The following is a 22,473-nucleotide window of genomic DNA, read 5'->3' as shown; positions in this document are numbered from 1 at the left end:
CCCCATTCTCCTGCAGATCTGAAGGACTCTGGGAGTGCCGCTGGCTGAGCGCCTTCAGCTGTCGGCCCTCCAGAAATTACCCTTGACAGCAGACAGCCATCTTGCCCAAGGTCATGTCCTCTTCCTGGGTCATCCTATATCCAATGACTGTTCTTTGCAGGACACAAAGGCTCAGACTTTTTGCCTCAAGTCATGAAAACTCTGAAGGGGCATCCCAGTATCAGAGCTCCTCATGGGGTCAGCTGAGACTTTCTTGAAACCATGACGTAGTCCAACTTCTTCCCATCACTTCATTCTTTTCCTCCGGGGTTGTTAATCCCAAGATCGTGCTCTAATAAGCTTCTTGACTGCTAATAGTAGTTGAGGCACAGCTTAGCCCAGGGTAAGGTAGCAGAGTGATTGGTAAAACTTTTGACAGTAGCAAATGTGGATGGTATGCCCGAGAAAGGAAATGCCCTAGTATGTGACGTATAACAGTTTACAGATAGACCCTCCCCTTCCCTTTGGTAGGTGACCTTGCCTCAAACAATATATTCTTTGCTAATAGTTCCCTTTCTCTGCTCGCTCCATACCTTTCAAACCTTTCCCTTTCTGTAGCTTTTTGGTGCTCCCCTCCACTTTCTAGACAGGATGTTGCCTGATTCACGAATTGATTCATAGAGCCAATTACATCTTCAAAATGTGCTCGGCGTAATTTTTCTCATTTAATAACAGGAAGGGCAAGGGGACTTACTAGGTAGATAACCTCCTCTTCCTTTGGAGGTGGAGGGGACCCATGTGACAGATGACCTCATTGGTGCCATCAGAAAATTCCTGACTGACCAGCTGAAACTGATCTGGGGGAGTTTGAAACCGCGGTTAGGTTGGGTGGTAAGCCCAGGTTTTGTGACTTGGCCTTGTGACACCAGTTTTGGCCTGCGGTTTTCTTTTTAACATATTTATCTGTTTACTTGTTTAAACACTAGGAGCTGATACTATACTTCCAGTTATAACCATCCTTCCCAATTTTCCCCTTTCGCTTCCTGTCCCTTCTCCAGTAAGGCTCCCATTACCTTCCCTACGTGTACTTACTTACACAAGCCACACAGCTGTTCAGTGTCACCGGTCTCGGAGCTCATCCCGCTTCCTTGGGGACACCTCCCACCTCCTCCCTGTGGCTCCGCCTCTGGACACTGTGACCTCTGAGAGGGGAATGGGGGCAAGACAAAGCTCAGAGGCAGATTCCAAGGAAAACATGGTAAAGCCAGCCCAGCCCTCTTGGAAGCCAATTGCAGAACATGAACTTTGATTTTATAGCAAGTATTTTTCTGTGAACAGAGGAGGAAGTGAAAGGCATTACATGATATTCAGTCAGAAGCAGAGAGACCTGAGCTTTCCCCCACTTCCATAACCAATGTTGGGGTACGCTCAACATACTCCCCCTATGCCCTGAGACCCAACCTCATTTTCCCTCTCACTGCCTCTTTAATCCTTTGGGGTTTCCTCTTCCTAAATTCTTATGCTGCAGGAAACAAATCCTCAGGCAAGCATAGGATTTCAAATCCTACTTTCTCTGCTTGCTAGCTGTGTGTCCTTGGCCAAAGGATTCTCTGTGCATCTCTTTCATTGGCTTGAAAACCTGCATGATAGTATAAACCTCACAGGGCTGCCCGAGTCCTGAGTGAGTAAACTACTCTCCCTTTCTTCCTGTGCACATCGGGATGGCTGAGCTCCGGCTGCTTGAAAGTTCCCACCGGCCCATAAGCAGAAGTCCATGCAATCTTGGCAAAGACTCAGAGAAATGACCTCGCTTGTCTCCACTGAGAAACGTTCTTAAGAAAACAGCAAGTATGAGGGAAGGAGACAGAGTGAACAACAAGAGAGGTTTCAGTCATGATGTGATCAACTTCCCATGACTCAGTGACCCTGAGAAAGCTGATAAGGAATACTTTGCTCCTGTTTGGAAAGAAGAGAGAAACAAATCACGCAATATCACAAGAATTATATTCTGAAGTCTGTAATTAAGGAGCTTCTAGCAGGAAGAGGGAGATTCAAAAGTTAGGTCTAGGGGCACCTGGGTGGCTCAGTGGGTTAAGCCTCTGCCTTTGGCCCAGGTCATGATCCCAGGGTGCTGGGATCGAGCCCCGCGTCGGGCTCTCTGCTCAGTGGGGAGCCTGCTTCCCTTCCTCTCTCTCTGCCTGCCTCTCTGCCTACTTGTGATCTGTCTGTCAAATAAATAAATAAAAATCTTAAAAAAAAAAAGTTAGGTCTAGTCCTCATTTTCTTTCTTTCTTTTTTTTTTTTTTTAAGATTTTTATTTATTTATTTTTCAGAGAGAGAGAGCGCGCGCGCATGCATACAAGCAGGGGAAGCGGCAGGCAGAGGCTCCCCACTGAGCAGGGAGCCTGATGTGGGACTTGATTCCAGGACCCTGAGATCATGGCCTGAGCTGAAGGCAGACACTCAACTGACTGAGTCCTCCAGGTGTCCCTTGTCCTCATTTCCCCAAAACTGCTTCATTCCGATCTCTAGCATCGCCTACTTGCTACTTGCTTCCTGGGCTGTGCTGTAAAGGATGGGAACAGTAGGGAAAGAAAAGTGGTGGAGAAACCAGGATCTGAACTCCGTCTTCCCGGTGCCAGCCTCTCCACTCTGTCCAAGAGCCTCCTTCTCTTACCAGCGTGGCTGAGGGCTTCTAAAGCAGGTGCCGCCAGGCCCCTGGAACGTATCATGTGGGTGACAAAAACAAGCCCCCGTCCTCTGGCAATGACTTCCCTTTATTTTGACAAATCTGTTGTGGAACGGATTTCAGTCTGGTGGGGGTTGTCTCTCTAGCCCTTTCTGGGAGGTCTTGGTTCTAAAGCAACTCAAGAATCTCCTTGGAGAAAGGAGCCGCCCCTCCGGTGTCTAGCACAGCACCTCCTTGAAGCCTTGTTCTTTTGGGCCTAGTGCAAGTGAACAGGCGGTTTTCCTCGCCCCACCGGAAAGCCACTTTCTGATTCGCAGATCACTGCTTCTGTAATTGAGGCTGGTGGCCTCCAGGTGGCACCAGTGCGCCACTGTCTTGAACTGAATCTGGGCTTCAGGTTCTGGGCTAGAAGCAGGAAGAGCTTCTCCCCCAAGAAGCTCATTCCGGGGACCACCGCCAGGAGGAATCTTCCTAATGAGGAGGGTCCTTTTCTGCTCAAAGCCCATCAGAGGCTTCCCATTGTCTGCTGGACAAAACCAAACTCTCAGAGGCCTCCGCCTGGGATGAGGCTGAGACCTGCTGTCCCAGCAGGCAGGATGGTGGAGGAGCAGGGGCGGTTGGGACTGGATGGGGTGGGGGTGAGGTCTGGGAAAAGGGTTGAAACAATAGAATCAATGAGCACGAGGGGAACCCCCTGATGTCCCTCTCCTCGTGGCACACTGTGGCTTCTTCTATAAGGATGCTAATCCCCCCCACCCCCCGCCCAAGGGGCTCCTCTAGTCTCATGACCTAATCACCTCCCAAGGCCCTACATCCTAATTCCATCACAGTTAGGATTTTGACATATACGTGTTGTGGGGGACATGAACATTCAGCCCAGAGCAGTGGCCATATAACTTTATCAGCCCAGGAGGTCTTACTCCTAAAATAACTCAAGAACCTCCAATTGTGAAACAGCCTTTGGTCTTTGACCTTTCAGCCCGTTCGAAGCTGAGGTCTGAGCAGTCAGTCGCAGGGGCAGGAGGGAAGGTTGGATCTTTCTGCCGGCCGCAGGGGCTCGGCTCCCTCTGCTGCCTCTGGGGTCTGCCACGTTGGCACTGTGATATTTCTGAGAGCGAGAGGGGCAGCGGCGGGAATGAGGGTGGGGGTGGCTATCACAGCCTCCGTCTCCCCCAGCCTGGGGGCAGCCAACCTTCAGGGGCTGGATGGCTTGGGTCACGTTTCTGCAGCTTTATTCGCCACCACACTCATTTCCGAGAGTGCAGTGTGAGTGTCCGGGCCGAGGGGAACAGTCTCTTCCCACGCACCCAAGCCCCCCCTCCAGCTTCTTGCTTCTGCGAACTTAGGGTGCTAAAATGTGAAGCTCCAAGATGGGGGGTGGGGTGGGGTGGGGTTGGTGACCTGGAGAATTTGTCCCAGCTCTGCGTCTTACCTGCTCTGTGGCTCTGGACAAGTCACGCATCCTTGCCTTCTGTACCTCCAGAGGGCAATGATGCCATCCATGCCACAGGCTTGTGAGATTAGGTGACATAAGTGTGTGAACTCCAGGTGACCGTTCAGAGAGTAGGATTTTTTTCCTTGCATTTTTTCCCCCCCAATGACATCCATTTCCAGAGGAAAAGCAAGTGATGAACTTAGCCTGGAGAGTATGACGGGAAAGGTGCCGATAACTGTACTTTTACCTCGAACTTTTCTGCAGATGCACTTGGCTTCCTCACATCACCATTGGCCTTCATTCTGAGAATGGGAGCATCTTGGAAATTTGGTCCCTTCTGCCCGGTGATTATCCCTGGTCCCTACAACTCTGCCTGGCACGTGACAGGAGCTCAGTGTTTCGAGTCATGTAGTTTGTCACGTAACAACGAGAAATATATCGATGGTGCTGTCTTGAAGCTCACCTCCTACTTCCCTATCTCCGTTTGAGATTCCCTGCTCTGGCCTTGTTCAAAGCATTTGCTGAGCCTTGATTCTGTGCCGGATTCCAGTGGGGGAAAGTGATGCGGGAAAGGTAGGAGGATGAATCAGAAGAGCCTGGACCTTTAAATGTTTACAAGTCTAAAAGAGGAGAAAGGCTACAAATGTAAATAAGTGTAATCTTTCCCTTTAATTTCTCCCCATGAGAAACATGTCTCCATGCTTAAGAAACACAAAAGTTCATGCATTTCACTGACCTAATGTATATATAAGTGTACATTCATAGAAAACCTTTTTGGGCGCCTCGGTGGCTCAGATGGTTAAACGTCTGCCTTCAGCTCAGGTCATGATCCCAGGGTCCTGGGATCGAGTCCCACACCAGGCTCCTTGCTCAGCAGGGAGTCTGCTTCTCACTCCCCCTCTGTTCCCCCTGCTTGTGCTCTGTCACTCTCTCTGTCAAATAAATAAATAAAAATAAACTCTTTAAAAAACAAACAAAAACCAACCAAACAAACAAATAAAAAAACCTTTTCAAAGCCCTCTCTGAAAATACTTGAGTTTGCTTTTTTAACTTTTCCTCCTAACTGGTCTGATGAAGACCCTGCTTGCCACTTATTTCTACTGTAACAGCGGCCGTTGCTAACAACGACATCAGATACAAGCTTCGTACATCTTCACCCTGGATGTTAATCCGTAAGGAAGCTCCCTTTCAAGTTGAAACAGCCATCCAGCTCAAGGTGGGAGTTGTGAGCAGCCCAGGGCACTGCGCTCCCTCCGGAAAGCATCCGGGACCCCCTGTGACAAAGAGCTTCTCCTCTTTGATGGTGAAGATTGAACGATAGAAGCTTCCGGCTGAGAGGATTTGTGTGTGTTCAATGGACGTGCACATTCACGACAGGGGAGAGACTGAGTGGGAAGAAACAGGACATGTGGGCTTTTGGGCCCTTTTCAGGGAGCTTCCACACTTGGGGCTCTAAGATGCTCCCACATGCCACAGAGCCAGGCAGAAGGTGCACTGGGGACCTGTGTTGGGGACCTCACCCTGTGCCTCTCCACCTGGTCGTTGATTTGTATCCTTTATCACATCCTTTTGTAAACAAGGAAATGTAAGTAGGTATTGCCCTGACTTTCGTGAGTTGCTCTTTTAAATTAATCAGACCTAAGGAGGAGGCACTGGAAGCTCCGAACTCCAGCCGGTCATCAGAAGCAGGAGTGCAGGGAGCCTGGGGCCCGTGGCTGGCATCTGAAGTGGGAGGCGGGGGGCAGTCTTGCAGGACGGAACCCTTCGTCTGTGGGCTCCGACGCTGTCTCCAAGCAGATAGCGTTGGGACTGAGCCGAACTCTCAGACACCCTGCTGGGGTCCGAGAATGGCTTGGCGTCGTTGGTGTGGGTAACCCTGCCCACCTCGGTGGAACTGAGTCTAGGAAACTTAAGAGATGTGTGCTCTGGGGGTTTGGACAAATGTAGAACGACATGTGTGTGCCAACACAGTACCAGGATAGTTTTGTCCTAAAAATCTCCCCTACTTCCCCTTTCGGTCCCTTCCTCTCCCGCCCACCCCCTCCCCCATCCCAAACTCCCAGCCATCTTCTGACCGTCTCCGGAGTCTTGCCTTTTCCAGAATGTCAGCTCACACTTGGTTTTAAAGCTCTACGTGCAGCCATGATGGAGAGCCCTTAGATCCTCATTACGACCCGGCTGGGCTCCGTGGCCCCCATGGTGGCACAGGAGAGCCAACAAGAGCCTCTGTCTGGCAGAGCCAGGCTCCCACAGCACCGCATCTGGGGCCCGACTGACTGATGAGAAAAGAGCTCGCACTTCCGGTTTTCACGCGTCTCGCAGTGAGGTTGGCTGCTGGGGTGTGCAGCTGCCCGAGCCTCAGGAGCGGGGGAAGCAGAGAGGAGCAGGAACGAGCCCCAGGTCTCCTGGCTGAAGGGACACCTCAGTCCAGTGTCTTTGAAGAGGAGGCCAGAAGGTCACAGATAAGCCCTGGAGAAAGGTAAAGAAGATGATTCTAGAACATGATGGGGGCACCTGGGTGGCTCAGCTGGTTAAGCCTCTGCCTTCGGCTCTGGTCATGATTGCAGGGTCCTGGGTCTGAGCCTCGAGTTGGGGTCCCTGCTCAGTGGGGAGCCTGCTTCTCCCTCTCCCTCTGCCTGCTGTTCCCCCTGCTTGTGCTCTCTCTCTCAAATAAATAAATAAAATCTTAAAACAAAACAGAAACTGGACATGATGTTGGGGGGCATAAGAGCCTCCTTTGCTGTGCAAAATCCAGATTTAGTTGTGAAAGCCCCGAGGAAAACCCTGGTTACATGCTCGCAGCCGCCCTGAGCTCCTCTCCTGGAGCCCTGGGCCCTTTGGCCCGTTGTTCATTGAGCAGAAGACCCCATCCGGGCTCCATGCAGGTAGACGGGTTGGTGCCAACCTACTGAAATTGCCAGTCGCCGGGTTAGAAGAGATGGTCCACCTGTTCCCATCCTGGTTGGAATCTTTATGGGACTCAGAGCCGTTCCGGCAGCTGTTCAGGACATTAGTGGGAAGTGGGCTCACACACCTGTCCCTGCATTTTTTTTTTTTTTTAACCCTAGGAAGAAACGGAGAGATTTTCAACACTATCACAAAGCAGGATGAAGACAGAGGAAGGCACATACTGAAGGCAGCCCCGAAGACCTCTCCCATTCTTGTGGGGTTACAAGAAGGGACCCCTGATTTCATGACCACCCCCCACCAACCTGCTGTCTACAGCCTCAGCCCCTTTTATGAAACATGTTTCTCCTTCTCCTTGGCTTAACACCCCTCAAAGCTTTCCCACACTGAGGCAGAAATCCAAGAGCTCAGCCCGGCTGAGAGGATATGTGGGATCAACCTGCTTTCCTCAGACGTGCCTTCTCCTTTCCCTCCCAGCGTCTGGATTAAATGCATTCTTGCTTTTTCTCCTGGCCCCCTTCCAAGGCCTGCTACCGTTCACCGCCATTGGTGATGCCAGGTTTCCTGGTGTAAGTTTAGCAAACTTCCTTCTCTAGACTGAAGCTCCATGTTGGAGGGAAAATGGGCATCATGGCGGTCTTCCTAGAGACAAGGCGCTCTGAGGGCCGCGAGAGTTTCTGGGCAGCCAGGGAGGCTGTGAGGGGCTCCCTGGTGGCAGAGCCCACAGGACCTGGCTGGGGATTAGACACTGGGCATGGACAGGGGTCTGCCATGCTGTGGGTTTTGATGACTGTGTGGGAGATGGTGCCATATACTTCAAAGGAAGTGCAGCAGAGACCGTGACCAGTCATGACGGACACTTTGGAAAACACTGGGCCACTTGGTGGAGCCGAGTGGGCTGCCAGGGAGCCCCTACCCCCACTCTCCTCTAGGCACTCCCTGCCCACCTGGCTGCCCCATGCTGGGGCAAGGCCAGGACCACCAGTGCCTCCCCGGTCAGCAGGTGGGGATCTGAGGGAGAGCGGCCCAGCCACGTGTGCAGTCCCCACTTGCCACCAGTGTCCAGGGCTCATGCCATTGTTGGGGGGTGTTTAGTATTATGGATAGAGAGACTTGAGTTATCTTTGAGGTTCTCTAGAGAGATGGAGAGAGGGAGCATCTAAATGTTCATGACTCCTTCATGCAAAATCTTATTGATTTCTCCAAACAGCCCTTCTGGTTAGGTAGCATAGTCCCTGCTTTGAAAGAGGAGGAAATGTTTGAAGGAGTTGAACATCTTGTCCAAAAGTTTGAAGGAGTTGAACATCTTGTCCAAAATCACCCAGCTAGTAAATGGCAGAGCCAGGACGCATGTTTGGGTTTCCTGATGGGGACAACTCCGTCTTCTTCCTGGAAGCCTCTGTCACTGGACAAGGGTATTATGGAGAACAGGTGTCAGAAAAGTGTGGGGCCACTGGGCTCTTCTGGTAGGGGTCGGGGTGAACATCAGTGTGGGCCTGTTTTCATTAGGTCAGTTTGATGCAAAAGCATGTCAGTGTGACCCAAAGACCCTGTTCCTTCCATGAGGACTGGTTTGAAGAGGGTTGAGTGTAAAGAAGTTCTTTCTGGAATAAATATACATATGTATATATGATTTTGTAGGAATATAAACAATTATATTTATTTATATATATAAATGTATATTTATTTATATTTATTTGTGTGTATATATATGTGTGTGTGTGTCTATATATATATATATATATATATATATATATTTTTTTTTTTTTTTTTTTTTTTTTTAAGTAGGCACATGCCCAGTGTGGAGCCCAATGCAGGGCTTGAACTCACAACCCTGAGATCAAGACCTGAGCTGAGATCAGGGGTCAGATGCTTAACGGACTGAACCACCCAGGTGTCACACCCTATATCTTTTTTGAAAAACCTTCATTACTCCACCTTTTAATTATGTTCCCAGGCGGAATCAAATCAGGCACAGAATCAAGTTGGTCATATTCACTAATCCATAGCAATGAATTGTCCTTATAAAACTCTTCTTTTTTCTTTTTTGAGAGAGAGAGAGCAGGAGAGGGGCAGAGGTGGGGGAGAGAGAGAATCCCAAGCAGGCTCCATGCTCAGCATGAAGCCCAACGCAGGGCTTAATCTCAAGGCTATGAGATCATAACCTGAATCAAAATCAAGAGTCAGGTCCTTAACAGACTGAGCCATACAGGCATCCCTTCTTTTATTTTTTTAATTAGCTACTATTATATCCCTTGGTCCTCCAGTTACAGTCCCATTATCAACTCCTCCCAGTCCCTGCTGCATTCCCAGACATGTATTCAATGCAGCCCCTTCCAATCCACCTTCTACCACACATATATGTATGTATACACATTGGACAATACACAGTGTTGGTCTGCAGGTTGTTTTAAAACTCTTATAAATGTTATTATGCTGTAAATATTCTGTTTCTTATGTTTTTGGATTGACATTATGATTTGGAGATTTGCCCATGTTTTATTGAGTCCAGGTGATTTCTTCTCTCTACTGCGAAGTATTTCACCAATACAGTAACATATTTTGTTTGTCTCTTTCCCCAGTAAGGGTCCCTTGCTTGCCTCCAACTCCGCGGTACATACAGCTCCACATGAATTTCTTTGTATATGTCTCTTTGTGAACTTGTGTGTATCTCTTCAGTGTATCTACCCAAGGCTGGATTTCCTGGGTTCTTGGGAATACACATAGAATATGCTCTTGAAATTGGCTGCACTGGCTAACACTTGAACCAACATTGTGCAAAGGTCGCAATGACCCACATCCTTGTCAGCACTTGATATTGTCCAACTTTCTAATTTTTGCCAGCTTGATGCATGTCATGTGGTATTTTGTTAGTTTGGTGTGGTTCTCTAAAAATCCTAGGGTCCACAATCATCTTTGCTAGCACCAAGGAGAACATAATTAATGTATCAAATGTTTCATTGGCTATGTTTCTACTTGCCTTAGAGTCTTTCCTTCCCCTACATGAGTTCCAAAGTACATAATAAAAGTACCTGCCTCCCAGTGTGGTCGTGGTGGTGATTCAAGGGTCTGGCCTATAGTTAGTGCTCAGGAAAGACGAATCATGATTATTATCGTCATCATTACTGTGAACATAAAGCAATTAGCATGGTATTCAGTGTATGGTTTGATACCCTAGAGTGTAGGCTCCCTGAGAAAGGGGGTTTGGGTCTCTGTCATGCACAGTTGTATCCCCAGCCCCTAGAAGTATTTGGCTCATAGCTGGCGTTCAATAAGAATCTGGTGAGTGCATGAATAATAACCGTGAGCTGCTAGATGATGGCAACAATACACACTGATTAATGAGCACAGTGGAGGCACATAAGGGCTCGATAGATGTTGGCTAATCCGTGTAAGCTTTCGTTATTATTGACTCATGTCACAAAGGCCGCTGTGTCTTTGCTGATGCTTATTTCACAGGGAGGAATTAGGCCCCCGATTCTCAAAGTCGGTTGCACTCTGGGATCAGCTGGGAAGATGTAAAAATAACCAAAGGCTGGCCAATCTCCCAGAATTCAACTCACCACTTGCCTCTCATCACAAAATCTGAATGACTTTACAAAGGGACAAGGAGTGACTCTACAGTGGTGAAGACTGGAAGACACCACCTTCCATCAAGACGTCAAAGCGGATGCCGTCGGCAACGGGATGGATCAAAATTGTGAGCCACCCGACAGGACGGAAGGAGAACAGAGCATCCTCTCCACCACGTTCTTGCCAAGCCTGAATAAACTGAACCTGCTCAGGAGAGGCTGGATGAACTCAAGGGGAGGGATGTTCTCCTGCATGGTCTTGACACGTATCGAGGTCCTGAAAGTCAAGGAAAGACTGAGGAACTTTCCAAACTGGAGGAGACTGAAGACCCCTGGCCAATAACCACACCTTGTGATTTCTGAAGTGTACCTTCTTGCTTTTAAAAATGTTGCCCGGACAATAATAATAATATTTTAAATGATTCAACCATATTGGTGAAACTCAACAAGAATCCGAGGATGAGCTGGTAGAGATGTAACAACGTTAATCTCCCGACTGGGGGGTTTTATTGTGGCCACATAGGACAGTGTCCTTGTTTATAGAAAATATGTTTGGGGAAGATGGTGCCCTAAGTTGGCAAATTATTCTCATTTGATTTAGGAAAAGGTTTTTCGGATGGTACTTGTATCTTAATCCGTTTGGGCTGCTCTAACAAGATACCAAAGATGAGGCAGCCGAGGCCATGGAAATGTTTTCCTCACAGTTCTGGAGGCTGGAAGTCCAGGATCAGCATGCTGGCACACCGGGGCTCCCGGGGAAGGTCCTCTTCCTGGTTGCAGATGGTCATATTCTCACAGGCTGGAGAGCAGAGAGAAGCAGCGAACGTATGCATCTCTTCTCATGAGGGCACTGCTGCCGTTCACAAGCACTCCACCCTCATGACCTAATCACCCCCAGGGGCCTCACCTCCTGACGCTACCCCACTGGAGTTTCAACATAAGAATTTTGGAGGGCACAAAGATTCCACCCATAACAGCAGACTTGTGATTGTTGGAAAATTTAAAAATATTTTTGAAAAATTCTGATGGGTGGTTTCCAATGGCATGTTAATTTCATTGGGATGGGGTACAGTTAATTTCATTGGTATGGGGTATACATTTAGGATTTAAATAGTCTCTCCAGTTGTCTAGTGTGTCACCATGTCTGAGAACCACTGCTTTGGGTCATTTCTGCAGGACGATCAGTTCAATTTCCATGCTGAGCTATTCCCCATCATCTGAAGACCCTGCCCCGGACAAGTGTTTTCAGGGGGTGGCAGGCCATCAGCATCCCTCCTTGTCACCTCAGGAAAAGGCCAGCCTGTGTGAGATGGGCAAGTGTGAATTTCCCTCTCAGGCACAAAGTTGCCAAGGGTTGCCTGGGTCTGCCTCATATAGACCAGCAATGCCTCACACCTGCAGGTCCCCCCCACACCATGGAGAGGATCTCAGATGATGGCCAGTAGTTTTCTTTTTTATTTAAAAACTCTTACAATTAATTAATTTTTTAAATTTTTATTTTATTATTATTATTATTTTTTGAGAGAGAGACAGTGTGAGTGGTGGGGAGGGGCAGAGGGAGAGGGAGAGAAATTCTTAAGCAAGACTGTGCTGACATCAGAGCCGGAAGGAGGGAGGCTTGATCTCAAGACCCGAGATCATGACCTGAGAGCAGCCAAAGCTGATCATGACCTGAATGAACCAAAATCAAGAGTCAGGCACCTAACTGACTGAGCCACCCAGGCACCCTGTCAGATGATGGCCAGTACTGTCCCGGGGGACCCGGCTTATCCACTCCAGTTCGTGGGCCACCAACGTCATCATCGGGTTGTTGAGAGGATTGTAAAGAGAGGACATCTCAGTGCAAGAAAATCACCCAGCACAGTGATAAGCTGTGCTTGTTAATGTGCTTATTAATGGCATAAGCATTCAATTCCCGCTAGCTACTGTATTATATAAGAAGGAGACAGGTGGGTTCCTAAAAAATATGAATATCATTAAGAGTTTTCGAGTGTGTGTGTGTGTATGTGTGCGCACCTGCGTGTGTTGTGTGTCCTGGGGGCGGTTGCAGCCCAAGAAGGGCAATGTGCTTGTGGCTACATCAGTTAAGAGAGCTAAGACCCCAAGTGGTTGGGCATAACCCTGCCATCTGTCCTGCCCTCCCGGCTGGCTCTCCTGGCAAACCCTTTGGGGGTGGATGTGGGGCCCAAGCTGGGGGCCTAACTGTGGCCAAACCCCCCTTAGCTGCAATCTCGTCCCGACACCCGGGCTGGAGAAACCCCCGCTGTCCAGAGGTCTAGCACCCAGAGGGCGGCGGTGACATGGGTGGGGAAGGGGGCGGTGAGGGCAGAAGGAAGCCGGGAGGAAGGGTGCAAACCTGCCTCTTCCCCCCAAAAGCTTCAAGGGTAGAGAGTCCACTTTTGACCTTGTGTCTCCGGGCTGGCTCTGGCTGGTAGAAAGCTGCGGAGAACAGTTGTGTGAAGGGGAACGGAGGTTAATTGTTTTAACTTGAGCAGAGTAAACTTGGAAAGTGAGAAACCCTCCCTCTTCCAATCGGTCTCTGGTCCAAAACCACACCTGGCCTCGCATCCTTCTAATGATGGTCCCCACAGAGTTCCAGGTGTTCAGCCCAGTGACTGATGGCGAGCCCTGCCGAGTTCGGAGGGACAAGATGCAGGCTATATATAAATCCCACCAAGTTGGGGAAGGTAAAAAGACGCATGAGCGATTGCGGAGCGTGCGCGGCTCTGGGCGAGTGCCGACGCTCTCATTTCTGCCCTGGCTGACGCCTCGCCTTTGTTCCTTCTTGGAAGGCGAGCAGGTCGTGCGGGGCCGCCGGGGCCCATCTGTGAAATGGGGTGAGATTATCGGCCCTGCGGGGGCTCGGCGCTGCGCGGCGCCTCCGAAGGCCGCGGGAGCCCTGAGGGTCGGCGCCAGCCTCCCCGCGGCCACCGGCCCGGGCCAGCGGACGCCGCGGGTGGTGTCTGGAGGGCCGCGGAGGCCGCCGCTGCGAGCCGTCGGGGAGGCGAGCTCGGCGGGCGCGGGGCCGCGCGGGGCCTCGTGGAGGCGGCGGCTGGCATCCGGCTCTGGCCTCGGGTCGGCGGCGCCCGTGGCAGAAGGAGGCCGGCGCTCCACGAAGCCAAGAGGAAGGAAACTCGGAAAAGTCACGCAAGGTGAACGCCAAGCGACCGCAGCAGACCCGGGTTCTAGAACGACGCCGCCTGCGCCCCGGTGACTCCGCGGGGCGGTGACTCCGCGGGGCTGGGCAGAGGGCGGACTCGGGAGGTGGAGGAGGCTGAGGCATCGCCTGTCCTAAGTCCCTCCTGCTCCAGAGGTGGGAACTCGGTCTCAAAGAGTGCTGGTGGCTTGGCCCACGTCTCGCAGCTGGACCGTGAGAGAACAACTAGTCGGTTCCTGGTCCTTTACCCTTTCCGACCAAATGAGCCTCCCTGAATGGTATAGCCTATGTGGAACTTTTGGAATTTACTTTTTCATGAACAGAAGTTGCTGGAAGAGGCGATGCAGTGTGGTGGCTAGAACAAGGCGGTGGCAGCTTTTGTGTCCTGGCCCATCCTCTGCTCCTAGACCAGCAGGTGTTCCAGAAATGGCAGCCAGTGCAGTATTGAAAAGCTTGGCTGAGTCACTGGTTCCCAGCACCTTGGGGATGGGAGGTGGGAGGCGGCCTCCCCTGAGGAAGCAGAAAACACCCCCAGTGGGAAGGTGTGTGTGGTCTGGGAACAGTCAGACATGGTGGGGGCCATGATTAATACAATCTTGGGGTGTTACCTTTCACTACCCTTCAGCTCACACCTTGGGACTCATATCTCATGAGCAAGGTCACCTTCCTGGGAGCGTGGGGGCTGTCATCGCTCTTCGTCCAACCTCAAGGTTCCATTGGCAGCTACCATAGTGCTCATGGGCGTTGTCTGGAATGGTGGTGACCAGCCTAGTGGCAGAAGGGGTGAGAGCTCAGTGCCCGGAGTGAGGAGAGTGACAAGGTCCAGGGGATACCCAACCCCACCTCAACACCAAAGGAGCCTCACGAAAGGGAGCGTTCTCCAAGACGTACTGACTTGCCAATCCCAGCTTTGGAGTTAGTCTGGATGCCTTTTCTTGCCTGTGTCTCTTAACAGCTAGATGATCTTGGGCAAGTCGCTTTAAATCTGAGCTTCAGTTTCCAAAACTGTGGAATTACTCTAGGATGTCTGGACTCTCCGGGGTTGCTCAAAAGATGATTATTCCCTTCCTTTTCCCCATGAGCCATGAGCGTTAAATATCATTGAAATTGTCACCTGTGCCCTCACTTGTCTTCCATTTGGTCACACACACACACACACACACACACACACAGGAACATAAATTCTACAATTAAAAGTTGATCGATTTCCGGTGCCGAAGGTCACCTTGAAAATGCCCCAAGTTAAGTGCTCAGATTACAGGGGAGGTGGCCGAGGCCCTGAGAGGTGAAGTGGCTTGGCCAGGGTTGGAGAGTACAGGTGACAAAGCCCGTACTCAATTCTAAGTCATGCCATGGCCTACAAAATTAGTTGTAAGATCTTTTCCCAGTGTGTTGCTGTTCTTTGTTGGTCAATGTCAAGATGAGAAGCTGTGTCTCTTTGACACCGGGAACGGGGATGCGACACTAGGCTCACGCAAACATCTGATATAATTTCTTCCTCAAATATTTTTGAGATCGTAAGACGTCCAGCCTGACCTCTTACAGCTCAACCTGGTAGCAGATTGGGAAATGATTACTGTTTAAAATGATTGGGGTTTCCTCGGTTTGGTGAGGGTTGATCGGAGAAGGGGGGCAGGAGTCAAAGTTTTATGGAGGCTCCGTTGTTCCTTATACCAGATAATGTACGTAGAATACAGAAGGGGGGGGCGTTGCCTTTCTCTGCACCCACAGACCTACGCACGCACGCGTACACACCCAGGTTCCCTCTACGTGACTGCCAACACATCCATAATCCAACTGTCACCCTTTTTGACTTGGTAAAAGGGAAATAAGAACATCCAAATGTGAAACAGAAAATCACCTGCCAATTCAAGCCCATTTCAAAAGAGAGTCTAACTGTACTTTTTCTCTATTTCCTATCTCCCTCCTCTGTTTTTTCCTTTCCTTCCCCCACCCCACCCCTTTCTACCTCTGCTAAACAAATGCTGTTTCTACCTAAACCAGCATAAATAAATGATGACCAAACTCACTCACGTTCACCCTCCTCCTGGCTCATCTCTCCTGTGCCTGCCAAGTAAGCCAACCAACACAAACGAACTTCACTCCCACGCTTTCAAAGTGATGTTGATTTCTCCTAACCTTGCTTTGCTTTGAAAATCACGCAGACATAAGCCAAGGAAAGACAAGTCACTTATCATCCCACAAACTCTGGAGTGTTCTGTTAAAATTTTAGTCTTTCTCTTTTCTTCAAGAAAAAATAAATCACCTATTTAAAAAAAAAAAAGCAAACAAATACCAAGTATTAGTAATACCAGTAGCATTCCAATTTTTTTTCTTTTCTTGACTGAAACTTTTCTGCGTTATTAAATAGCTCTCTCTCTCTCGGTTTATTTAAAAGATCCATACTGACGTACATTTAGGTCCCTCAGTTTCCAACATCATATGTAATTCTGTGATTAATATCCTTGTATGCAAATTCCCGTCCACATCTCTGGTTAATCCAGATACCAGCTGAGATTGTCCCGGTGAAATGTCTCAAAATGCCCAGTCCTGAAATGAGCAGAAGCTGAAGGTCTCCTGGAGGTTGCTCACTGATGGGGACATGGCTTTTCTGCCCTGGGTCTGGGCTTGTCCTGGGCTGTCTCAGCCCAGGATCAGGTTTACCTTCACAAGCAACTCAGTTACCTCTTTGGCTCATAAGAGAAAATCATGCAGACACAGCAGCAACGTGTCTAGAAGACGTTGCTCAAGATTTTGAGGGTCCTGGGATGGTGCACTCTCCTTTTCGGCTTCTCCCCGTCCAGCCCTCCCCCATGGTTATGCAGCACGGCAGCCTTGTCCTTGGCAGAGAGATGAGGCCCCCTGATACCCAGGCCCTTAAGAGTGAGGCTCATCTTCTTCTCAAGCACTAATCAAGGCATTTTTTTTTCTCCGCCAAGACAGATCCTGTCCTAGGAGGAATTCTGGTGCCAGCCGTTAATCCTGACACCTGGAAGAGACGGTAGTGTAGGGGGAATTATTGGGTTGAACAATATGAGCACTAGGCATGGAAAGGTGTTTAAAGCCAAGAATTAGACGTGGATGAGAATACACATGGCAGCACTCTTACTTGTTTACACCGTCAGACTCCGGAGTAGCCATTTTAATGTGAGTAGCTGGCTTAGCTGCAGGGCCGAGGCCTGGGAGTTAGTTTGTCTGACAGCCTGAGAATCCTTCATTAGAATGATCTCGAAAACTAAAAGTAGGAAGAGATCTTGGTCTTTGCCTTACCCACCCCACCACGCTCCAACACTTGTAACCTGTCTTGCCGCAGTGGCCTAATAGTGAATCATGTTCCTGGAGTGTGTCAAGTCCTGCCTTGAGAAGAACCATCATCAACTGAGCCCTTGGACCACTTTTAGATGCTTCTAGAAATCTTGTTAATTCCATGACTCCTGTGTGAATTAAGCTGGATATGAAATAGAGAAGGGATATATATTTCATCATACTAAGCTTAACAGTTAAAAGCAGGTATCTAGAAAAGCATGAGTTCAGTTACTCGGCTCCCAAATGGTGAAAGTTGACAGCAGGAAACTTCCGGAGGTCTTGTGAGCAGGAGCAGAGCCCAGGGGCACGTCTGCGCCATGTTTTAGGTCCTTCAGTTTGGGAAGTATTTATCGGGCATGAGAGGCTCCATGTGTTCCAGACATGAGAGGCTCCAGAAGAGCAATAAAAGTTTCTGAAGAAAAAAATCATGGGAAGGTTGGGGCCCAGCAAGTCACAGCCCGAATCTCAAGGGAAAAAGACATAGGATGGGGACTCCAACTCAGAACAAAGCATGGAGTCTGTAGGCCCCAAAGATGGGAGCATTCTGAGGCCAATAGAGAGAGTGGAAACAGAACCTACCTGGGGAGGGCAGGACAGATTCTGTGCAAACATGGGTCAGAGCGTAGACCTCCCTGGTGGGACCTAGGGCTTTTGCTGCTCCAGCAGCTGTGTCGTCCGTCACCCAGCCTATGAGACTCCTCTGCAGGCTGTCCCCATTCCTTCTGTTGCCCTGGAGTCCATGAGTATGTTCTGTCCATTGAGCTTGGTGTCTCTTTCTCATGGGGCTGGTTTTTCCTTAAGGCGTTGGTGGGCTCGCAGTCATATTCAAGATTTCCTCTTGGCCTTCCTGTCAGTGCTGTAGCCCTCCTCCCATGTGCTCTGGGGAGGGAACAGCGGGAGGAGGGGGCTCGTCCACTAGAAGTTCTCCCCCCTCCTTCAGGGAATCTGCTTCTCAAACCTAAACGTCCCCCCTCATCAGCCAATGGAAATTTTCCCAAACCAGCCACAGCAATGGCTTCCCAGCCTCCTCTCCGTTTGCCCATCCCTATCCCCTGGCATGGGGCGCCATTTTTAGCAATGGTCCTCTCTTGATGGTGCCTGGCTCTATGGCTTCCTCCTCGAGCCCCTACCCTGCCTGCTTTCTGGGTGTCGAGGATTGAACAACATGTCCAGATCATTAAGAGAACCCCTTAAACCTTCTTGGTTGCCTGAGCTTTCATGATTTTAAGACTGTTTTCTCTGTAATGTTTAGGATTTGTGGGTGGGAGAGTCAGGGAGGCATGTGTTCCGGGCAGTTATAAACAAGTCTCCGGGTCACACAGTCTAAACTTACAGTTCCCATGAACAGGTGCTTAACATGGCAGGTCACCGGGGAAATGCAAGTCAAAACCACAGTGACTCCCCTCACAGCCGTCAGAATGGCTAGGATCAAAAAGACAAGAAATAACAAGCATTGGTGAGGATGTGGAGAAGAAGGAACCCATGTGCGGTGTTGGTGGGAACCCTAATGGGTGCAGCCGCAAAGGAAAATGGAAATCTATTCTAAAAATAGGATTGCCACAGGATCCAGTAATCCCACGGTGGGGTGTTTATCTGAAGGAAATGAAATCTGTCTCGAAAGATATCTGCACTCCCATGTTCATTGCAACTTTAGTCACAAGCTCCAAGACATGAAAACAACCTAATCGTCCATCCGTAGATGAATGGACAAAGAAAACGTGGTGTATGTACACACATATGTACACACACACACACAATGGAATATTATCAAGCCACGAAAAAAGAAGGAGATCCTGCTATTTTTGACAACACAGATGGATTTTGAGGACATTAAGCTGCATAAAATAAAGAGAAATACTGTATGAGTTCTCTTATACATAGAATCACAACTCAAAGATACAGAGGATAGACTGGAGGTTGCCAGAGGCAGGGGTTGGGGTGGGTGAACCCCAAAGGGGTCCAAGGCTATATGTACAGCGCGGCGACCACAGTTAATAATATCGCACTGTATATTTGCAAATTGCTAAGAGAGTAGATCATGAAAGTTCTCATCACAAGAAGAGATTTGGAACTATGTTTGGTGACAAGTGTTGACTTAACTTAGTTTGGTAATTGTTTCATAATCGTTTTATAATCTATACATATAGTACATTGTTACATTATACACCTAAACTAATAGAACGTTACATGCCCATTATGGCTCAGTTAAAAAAGATCTTGTAGTTCAGATGAAGTCTCCTCAAACATGCCCACCAGATTACTCTTCCCAGAAGCTCCCTTCCCTTTCCAAGGAGGAGAACTAGTTTTCTAGGTGGTGTTGTTCTTGGTTTGGGACTGTGTGTAGAAGGTACCACTAGATTCTTCTCCTGGCCCATTCGTGGGCCAGGAGAAGAATCTAGTGGTACCTTCTACCACTGAGTATGGAGGTGAAGGGAGACAGACAGAGTCTCCCTAGGACGCGTGTAAATTCCAGCCCAGGAAGGACACTCAGCAGGGTGTAGGTGCGGATGGGACTGATTTGGGCAGGTCGCACGGCAGGTCGCACGGCAGGTCACACGCCAGACTGAGACAGTGGGCGGAGAGCCCGTTGTTACATAATAATTCATTTAACCAGCACACATTACTGGTTGCCTCTTGTATGTATGGGAGGCAAATAAGTGTACAAACCTAACGCCCATTGGAGCATCCCGCTTTGTGAATTTCCAGGGGGTTTCCGTCAGATCAGCTTCGTAGCACTGATTCACGACACCATTCTGACTCCAACTACCCCGAGTTGGATCACATTTCAGATTAGGGCTTCCCTCACTCCAGACCCTGTGGCAGGTTTGGGGATTCCCTGCACTTCTCACCAACTGGCTAAAAATTTGGTTCCCATTACTCACTCAGGTTCCATAATTTGCTGGAGTGACTCCCAGAACTCAGGGAAGTGCTGTACGTACGATAGCGATTCCCTGTTAAGGATCCGAATCGGGACCAGCCAGAGGATGACACGGATTCCAGGGTGGGAACCCGGGTGGGTCCTGAACGTGTCGCTGTGCCAGCCTCCGGACGGGTTACGGCGTTAGCATGGCCGTGTATGGTTACCATCCAGGGAAACTCACTCAGGTCCTGCTGTCCAGAGTTTTTAGGGGGGTTCAGTTACGTAGCCATGACTAACTGAATCACTGGCCGTGGTGATTTGAATTTCCATTCCCTGAAGGTTGGGCCAAGATCATGGGGCTCAAATGCCCCAGTCTCCAATCACATGACTGGTCTTTCCAGAAGGGCCAGCTCCCGTCCTCGAAACTGTGTAGGAACCCACCATGAGCCTCCTTGTAGCCTAAAGTTAGATGGGGTCCACGGGCCCCCCAGGGACAACATGGCACTCCTACTCCAAGGGTGTGGAGACCTCTCCCTGCAACCAGAGACAAAGGCTGTTCAAAATTGTCACGTGGGTTGTATAAGCGTACCACACAGCCTAGTTTCAAAACATTTCTCTACCCCTTCTTAAATTTGGGGGAGATCTGCTACACTAGAGAGGTATTTTAATGACAGTTATTTAATAAGTGTATCTTAAATACATCTAAAGTGTTATCCTAAAAGTAAGTGTATTCATCCCAATAAATTAATTCGCTGGTTATTTTATGCTGGCACAGCCTGGTCTCCTGCTGTGTCCCTTTGCCAATCCAGCTGAGTGTGTGGACATAAAAGGGGCAGGTCCAGCGGTGGGGTCTGAGACATCCTCCTCCCTCCGGATTTCTGCAACCTCTGGGCTGCTCACAGGACTAGCCCGTGACCCCTGATGCCTGAATTTCCCCCTTCGCAACACACCACAGTCTGCTAATGCCTCCTTCTGGGGTCTTACTGTGTCCACCGTCGCCTTCCCCATGTGCGGTCACATTGCAGGGCAGCTCCGAAAGTCTGGACGCCAAGACTTGAATTCCTCCTCTGGTTTGGTGAATGTAAATAGTTTATCAGAGATGGGAAATCTCTGAAGAAAAGCCCCCCACCCCTTTGGACCTTCCTCTGAGAAGACCCTGACTGCTTTCCCTCTCCCCGTGACGAAAGGAGGAAGAAAGAAGCACCTATTTTCAAGAGGTGGCCCAAGGAGGAGGCTAGTCCTTCTAGAAGATTCTGGGGGTAGCCCAGCAAGCATTAGTTGGTGGGGAAAAGCACCTTCTCTGGTTTTGGAGTTCTGGGATGTCATCTCTAAGGATTGGGAGGGACACGTTCATTCTGTCGGGCAGGGTGTGACCTTGCCCTGACACCCCTGCCCCCCCAACCCCGATCTGCCACAGGACCCTCCCAGAGACACAGCCTGTTTCCTTCTCCAGCTACAACACAGGCTCACTGGTGACATGCCCGATTCTAAAGGTGGCTTCCTGAGGACAAGCCTTCGCCAACCCAGCTTGGAAATAGGTGAGCGTGGAGGAAACAGGGCCTAGTCTGGAGGGTAGATGGGCCTGAAAATCTGAGTCATGCTTCTGCACTACTTGCCCAAGGATTTGCTGTCCCTTGGCTAGTGTGCTATTTTCTCTTTGCAGAACTATCTATCCTGCTACCCAAAGTACCCTACATCTGCCTCCTGCGTCGGTGAGCTGAGTGACCGTGTAACGGGAGGACCCAGCAAGGGCCAGCTGTGCAGAGACCTTAGCCACAGACCAGGCACTGGCTGTCCTGCCGGTCCAAGCAACACTGAGATTTAGCACAGGGCGAGGACCGCAATATTTGGGTCTGTTCACCAAGTCCAGAGTTAGACACCAGAAATTCTTGGCTTCCTCCTAACCACTGCACAGAAGCGGCGGCCAAACCTGTCCTGTGTTTGATGAGTCATCATGTGTCTACCGTGCGTCGCAGACTTGGGATAAGTGCTACTTTCGCTGCTGCGTCTGGCTCCGGCTTTTAAGAGGAGATGAGGGAGCCAAATACCCAAGCCTCAACGCTAATGGGCACTCTGTGATTCCATGTAAGCAAAGTTTAACCTCTACAGCTCATCTCCATTTCTCATTATTCACTTGCGGGCCCTAGGTGGAAAGGCCCAAGAGCCCTGTTTTACATAAACTAGAGAAGTGAGGGGCGCCTGGTGGCTCAGTTAAGCGTCTGTCTTTGGCTCGGGACATGATCCACTGGTCCTGGGATCGAGCCCCCCACTGGGATCCCTGCTCAGTGGGGAGTTTGCTTCTCGCTCTGCCCCTCCCCCTCCCCTGCTCATGCTTTCATGCTCTCTCTCGTAAATAAATTAAAAAAAAAAAAACTGGAAAAGTGAAAAAGAAGAGCATTTGACAGTGTGTGCATTTAAGTGTGCACCAGCCAGCGTGAAGTCCTTTTCTTTTCTTATCCTAGGGCTCAGGCTTTATACTAGAGGAGGGTTCAGGGGCAAAACTGGTTTTGAGTCTCTGAACAAAGTTTGACCGAAGATGATGAGAGGGTCCACTTCTTTAGAGATGTT

General features: G+C 49.6%; 1 long non-coding RNA gene across 1 annotated transcript in view; it reads left to right on the top strand.

Moving 5' to 3' along the window:
- LOC123393249 overlaps positions 1-22,209 on the top strand; it is a 35,184-nt gene extending 12,975 nt beyond the window's left edge. The window contains exons 2-3 of the long non-coding RNA XR_006607986.1: positions 21,323-21,443; positions 21,569-22,209. This is a non-coding gene — a long non-coding RNA (uncharacterized LOC123393249). The remainder of the gene's footprint in view (positions 1-21,322; positions 21,444-21,568) is intronic.
- Positions 22,210-22,473: the final 264 nt, after the last annotated feature.

The sequence above is a fragment of the Mustela putorius genome, unplaced genomic scaffold, assembly GCF_011764305.1.
Source record: "Mustela putorius furo isolate JIRA1106 unplaced genomic scaffold, ASM1176430v1.1 tig00000785_pilon_pilon_pilon, whole genome shotgun sequence".
Lineage (NCBI taxonomy): Eukaryota > Metazoa > Chordata > Mammalia > Carnivora > Mustelidae > Mustela > Mustela putorius.
The sequence above is the reverse complement of the archived record's forward strand: the minus strand, read 5'-3'. Positions and strand labels throughout refer to the sequence as shown.